Source organism: Diceros bicornis, chromosome 4 (assembly GCF_020826845.1).
Source record: "Diceros bicornis minor isolate mBicDic1 chromosome 4, mDicBic1.mat.cur, whole genome shotgun sequence".
NCBI classification, from domain to species: Eukaryota; Metazoa; Chordata; class Mammalia; order Perissodactyla; family Rhinocerotidae; genus Diceros; species Diceros bicornis.
In genome coordinates, this window is record NC_080743.1 from 48,602,445 (window position 1) to 48,609,088 (window position 6,644).

The following is a 6,644-nucleotide window of genomic DNA, read 5'->3' on the forward strand; positions in this document are numbered from 1 at the left end:
TCAGCATAGCCGGAGAAGCGGTGCGTCATTGGCGCCTGGGACCCGAACCTGGGCCGCCAGCAGTGGAACGCGGGCACTTAACTGCTAAGCCACGGGGCCGGCCCCAAAAAATTAGTTTTGAAAAGGTGGCAGATAGAACAAGATTTTTGTTTTTGTTTCTTTAATGATGACAACAGCTGAAGCAAGTTTTAAAACAGCTATGCAGTCACAGAATGACAAAAAATGTGAGTTGACTGTACCATTGATTCAAAATGTGTTTATGTGTATGGAAGGGGGTGGGACTGACATACTCCACAGTCTGATTCCAGTAGATTCTTCCCACCTTTCCCTGTAGACCTGTAGTTTTTAGAGGAAATAGGGCTATTAGCAGATTCCTGAGTGTTCCTACTACTGGCCAGCAGAGGGCAGTGGGGGACCGCATAGGAAAAGAGCCAAGTTCTCATCCAGGTTCTTTCTCAGAGCCCAGCAGGTGTGACTCGGCCCATAACTTACACCTGGTTTCTCCAAAATGGGAACCAAGGACAGTGGATTCCAGTTGATGCTAAATTGTTGATCTTTCCTGCCATTTGGCCAAAACTGATAGTCGGGCTGCTTAAAGCTCAGATTTAAAATGGGAGCTGATGAGAGGATAGTCCATCCTGGGGATTGTGGAGCATTCAGCTCCATTCTGTTTCCTGGGACAGACTGCACAGTTCTCAAAAGTCTGATAATATTACTCCTTTATTCTGGTCAGCCTTTTTTTTTTTTTTTTTCCTCCAAAAGGCTTTTTCTATCCATCACCATTCTTCTAGGCACAGGATGTTTTATTGCGGAATTGTTGGTATTCAGCCACTGCAATTGACATGCTTGCATTTGCATCCCAGCTCTGACACCGTAACTATATGCCCTTGGCAAGTTGTTCACCTCCCTAAATCTCCGTTTCCTTATGGGCATTGTAATGGGCTGAATTGTGTCCCCCCCCCAAATTTATATGTTGAAGCTCTAAACCCCAGTAACTCAGAATGTGACTGTATTTGGAGACAAGGACTTTAAAGGGGTAATTAAGTTAAAATGAGGCTGCTAGGGTGGCACCTTAATCCAATAGGACTGTGTCCTTATAAGAAGAGGAAAAGACACCATGGGCAGGCGTGCAAAGAGAAAAAGCCATCTGCAAGCCCAAGGAGAGAGGCCTTGGGAGAAACTAACACTGCTGGCACCTTGATCTTGGGCTTCCAACCTCCAGAACTGGGTGAAAATAATTTTCTGTTGTTTACGCCGTGCAGTCTGTGGGATTTTCTTATGGCAACCTGGGAAACTAATACAGGTGTTATGAGAGAATACATACTTCATTGCTTTGACGAGGAGAATAAATGGAATAATGGATGTAAAAAGCTCTTCGTTTGGTATGGAGGAATTGTTGCATAAGCATTTAGCACGTTAGACGTCTACCCCTCATGGCCATTTGTTCATCTCTGCCATTCCTTACAACTACCCCCACCCCATATATAAATTCTTTATAAAGAAATTAGAAAACATCGCAAGGAAAACATTCACAAAATTTCACCCCAAATCCCATAAACCCATCTTTTCCTTTCGTCCTCTTGCTAAAATAGAGGAAGCGTCTCTCCTGATTTCTCCATACTCGATGGACCGATGCCTCCCAGCATCTCAGGGACATCTTTCCAGTTATTTCCTGTAGCATCCTCCTGCAGCTACCACCTGCCTCTCTTCTCCCCATCACTCTCCAGCTTCCTGAGTCAATATATGTGTGCCTCCACTTCCTCACCTCTTCACACTTTTTTTTATTGTGAAAAATATTATACATGAAAGAGTCTAAACTGTTTAAAGAATAATAATAAAACAAACACAAACATACTCACTATCTAGGTGAAAAAATAGCATATTGCCAGTACTTTAGATTTCTCCTAGGTGCCCCTTCAGTCCCCTAGCTCCCTCCTTCCCTAACATAGATAATCATGATCTCAAATTTTATGTTAGTCATTCTGCTGCTTTTCTTTACAGTTTTACCACTTACCGTATTTCATTGAACCTAAGCCCCCAACAATTGTAAGATACAGCATTATTTCATGTCTAAGAAAGAAAAAGTGCTGCTAAATGTAATTGCAAGACATCACTGATTATAAGATGCATCCCAAGTTTACAGAGATTAAAATGTGAAAAGGTGTATTTTAGAATCAACAAAATATGACCTGCATATATCACAGTGTCTTTTTAGTTTTACCTGTTTTTTAACCTTTTTCTAAATGCAATCATATTGTATTAAGTCTTCAGTGATTTGCTTAGAAGCAAATGTCCACAGCATGCTTTTGAGATTCTCCCATGTGGATCATGTGGCAATGATATGGTCCTTTTCACTGCTGTATGATATTCCACTGCAAACCGATGCCACTTTATATATGTATGTTACTCTAATTGGGCCTTTGGGTTGTTTCTTGTTTTAGTGACTTAAACTGTTTTTATGCACATTCTTATACATGTCTTCTGATGTATTCAAGTCTTTTAAGGGTATATAGATAAGAGTGAAATTTCAAGTTCAAAGAATATATGTATGTTCAAATTTATGAGGTAATGTCAACATATTTTCTAAAATGATAGCACCAATCTAAATTCTCCTTTTTTGTGTGTGTGAGGAAGATCAGCCCTGAGCTAACATCCATGTCAATCCTCCTCTTTTTGCCAAGGAAATCTGGCCCTGGGCTAACATCTGTGCCCATCTTCCTCCACTTTATGTGGGACGCCACCACAGCATGGCCTGACAAGTGGTGCGTTGGTGTGCGCCCAGGATCCAAACCTGGGCCACCAGCAGCGGAGCACATGCACTTAACCTCTACGCCATGGGGCCGTCCCCTAAATTCTCCATTTTAATGTAGGTGAATTTTCCATGACTTTCTCCATTATAATGGAGTACCTTTCATGTCTTAAGAAATTCTTCCTTTTTTTTTTTTTTTGCTCAGGAAGATTCACCCTGAGCTAACATCTGCTACCAATCTTCCTCTATTTTGTATGTGGGTTGCTGCTACAGCACAGCTGCTGATGAGCGGTGTAGGTCCACACCTGGGAACTGAACCCAGACTGCCAAAGTGGAGCTCACCGAACTTAACCACTAAGCCACGGGGTTGGTCCAATTCTTCCCTTTTTTTAAGGTCATGGAGATATGCTCCTAAATTCTCTAAAATTTTATAGTTGTGTCTTATCAGAGTTAGGAAGTGCCCTCTATTTTTTCTATTCTATTCCAATAAAATTAGAATAATCTCTTTGCTTGAAAATTTAGTAAAATTCATCTAAAAAGCTGACTGGAACTTGTGTTTTCTTTGTCAGAAGATTTTAGACTATTAATTCATTTTCTTTTAGGGATAAAGAATATTCAGATTTTCTATTTCTTCTTGAGCAGTTGTTGTTAATTTGTATTTTACTAGAAATTTATCCATTTTATCTAAGTTTTCAAATTTACTGCATAAAACTGTTCATAATATTTTATTATTATCTATTTAAGTTCTGATGCATCTGCACCCATGTTTCTTGATAAATCTGTTAAAAACTTATCAAAGAATCAATTGTCAGTTTTGTTGATCTTTCTGTTGCATATTTGTTTCCTGTTTCATTTCTGCTCATATCTTTGTTTCTTTCCCTTTACTTTCTTCAGGTTTCCCTTTACTTTCTTTCTTTACTTTCTGATTTTTTCAAATAACTTCTTAAATTAAATGCTTAGGTCAGAAATCCTCAGTCTTTCTTCTTTTCTAAGTATATACATTTCCTGTTAATACCACTTTAGTGGAATTCCACAGGCTTTGTTATATTGTATTTTCATTTTCTTTCAGTTCTACTTATTTTCTAATTTCTACCATGATTTCCTCCTTGTCCAATGAGGTGCTTAGAAGACTTTTTAAATTATTATTTTAAAATATGTTGGGTTTCCTAGTTATGTTTTTGTTACTCATTTCTAACTAAATTGCATTATAGTCAGAGAAAGTGGTCTGAAAGGCCCCCATCCTTTGATACTTGTTGAGGGTAGTTTTTTAGCCCAGCACTTCTTTGCTGTTCCCTGTGCACACAAAGACAGTAGGCAAATTTAGATGCAATGCTCCATAAGCGTCAGTTAGATCATGCACTGCTGAAATTTTCTGTACATTATAGATTTCCTTGCAGCTGCACTTTCCAACATTTACTGAGAGAGTTGTTTTAAAATCTCCCATTATGATTGTGGATTTTTCAGTTCTGCTTATAGTTCTGTCAAAGTTTTGCTTAATATACTTTAAGACTATATTATTAAGGACAAACAGGCTTAGAATTTTTGTATCTTCCCAGTTAATGGAAGCTCTTATCATTATAAGGTGACAGTTATTAACTATTGTAAACATTTTGCCTTAACATTGATTTTGTCTGATGTTAATATAGTGACCCCACTTTATGTTTGTTGCTAGCTGCCTACTATAGCCTTTTCCATCCTTTAACTTTCAATCTATTTTTATCTTTATGTAGTTGATAACTATGTCTCTTGTAAATGGTTGACTTCTGAAAAATCCCATCTGACAGTTGAGGTCTTTTGACTCTAATGTTTGGTCCATTTACATCTATTCTGATTAATAATGCATTTGGATTTATTGCTACTCTGTTATTTACTTTCTATTTGACCCGTTTTATAAATCTTCCTCTGCCTCTTGCCTCATCTTCTTGCCCTTTTAAAAATGAACGTTTTTTTTTTCCCCCTTTTTTCCATTCCTTTTTCCCCCTTACTAGTTTGGAAGGTCCATATGCAATCTCTGTCCTTTTAATGGTTACCAAGGCTATTTGCACATATAAATTAAATTCTATAGATTAGAGTCAGAAGTTAACTAATGCCTATATTGTCCCCTCCAACAAGGACCCTAGAAGGCTTGGCTCCTATCCCTCCCCTCCCAGGTATCTGCTATTGGGATCTAGGATTTTGGTTTTAGCCTGTTTGCCACCCGCCCCCCCCCCCCCACACACACATACACACACTTATAGAAAATGGACATTTTTATTATTATTTTATAAAATTCTTATTCACATATTTGCCACTATCTTTACTTACCACTCTGGCTTGAATCTCAAACTTTCTATCAGGGATCATTTTCCTTCTGCCTGGACTGTATGCTTTAGCATTTTCTATAGCGAGAGTATGCGAGAGTAAGTTGTCTGTTTTTATTTGTCTGAAACTGTCCTTATTCCACCTTCATTCTTGAAAGATTGTTTCTCTAAGTATTTAACTGTAGGTTCACACAATTTTTCTCAGCACATTGAAGATATTTTTCCACTGTCTTCTGGCTTCCATTGTTGCTATTTGCAAGTCAATCATTAGACCATTTGTTGTTTCTTTGCAGAGTGTCTGCCTTTTCTCTCTGGTTGCTTTTAGTTTCTCCTTCTTCTTCTTCTCCCTCCCACCCCCAACCCATCTTTATTTTCCTTTGGATTTGTTAGGCTTCCTGAATCTGAGGAATTATTTCCAGTATTTCTGGAAAATTATCAGCATTTAACACTGAAGGTTGCCTCTTCTCCCTTCTCTCTAAATGCCATTCTAGAAGGAAATCCAGCATAGATGTAGAGTAGACTCTATTACTCTCCCTTCTGTATCTTTTAACTTCTCTTTTATAATTTTCATTATCACTCAAAATTGCATTCTCAGTTTTTGGATCTATCTTCTAGTTGACTAATTCTCTCTTCAGTTGCATATAATCTAATGTTTAATCCATCCACCTAGTATTAAATTTCTAGTGTTATGATTCTTATTTTTAGGAGGTCTAAAAGACATGGAAAAGTGGAAGAACTGGGGAAAAATAACCCTCACTGCCAGAGACAGATCCTGGTGCTCAAGTGGGCATCCCCTTCATTTTACAGGTGAGAAGGCAGGGGCCAAATGAGAAGAGGGAAAGTGATTTGCTCAAATTTATTATGTCCCAAACTTAACTCTTGATTTCCCCTCTCAAACCTGCCCCTCACCTCAGTAAATGGAGTCATCATTTAACCATTGCTTCAGCCAGAAACTCAGGAGTTATCCTTGAACTCGCTCTCTTTCCAACACCCAATACCTTCAATCCACCAGCCAATCCTCTTGGCTCTACTTTCTAAAAATAGTCCAAGTATAATTCCCCATAGCCTCCAAGCTGCCCCCACCCACAGGCCAAGTCATCCTCTCTCCTTTCCTGTTGCAGGGACTTCCCAATTGGTTTCCTTGGCATGTACTCCTGCCACCCTTCCCTATCCTACCAGTCCTCTCCACATAAGAGCCAGAGTGGTCCTTTTAACATGCACATCAAATCACGTTTTTCCCAAATCTAGTCCTCCCAATATCACTCTTAGAAAAAAATCTGAAACTCCCTACCATGGCCTGCAAGGCCCACCTGATCTGCCTCCTGCCCGTCTCTCTGCCCTTGCCCACCACTGCTCTCCTTCACTCTATTCTGGTGACAGGACGCTGGCTTCCTTGTTTTGTTTCAAACACACCAAGCTCATTCCTGCCCCAGGGCCTTTGTACCTGTTTGCCCCTCTGCTCAGAAATCCCTTGCCCCATATGTTGACATAGCCTACTCCTCCCTGACCAGTTTAACACAGACAGCACCCCACCTCTCTGTCCCTTACCCTACTATACCTTCCCCATAGTGGGTTGCCTGTTCCCCTATTGGAAT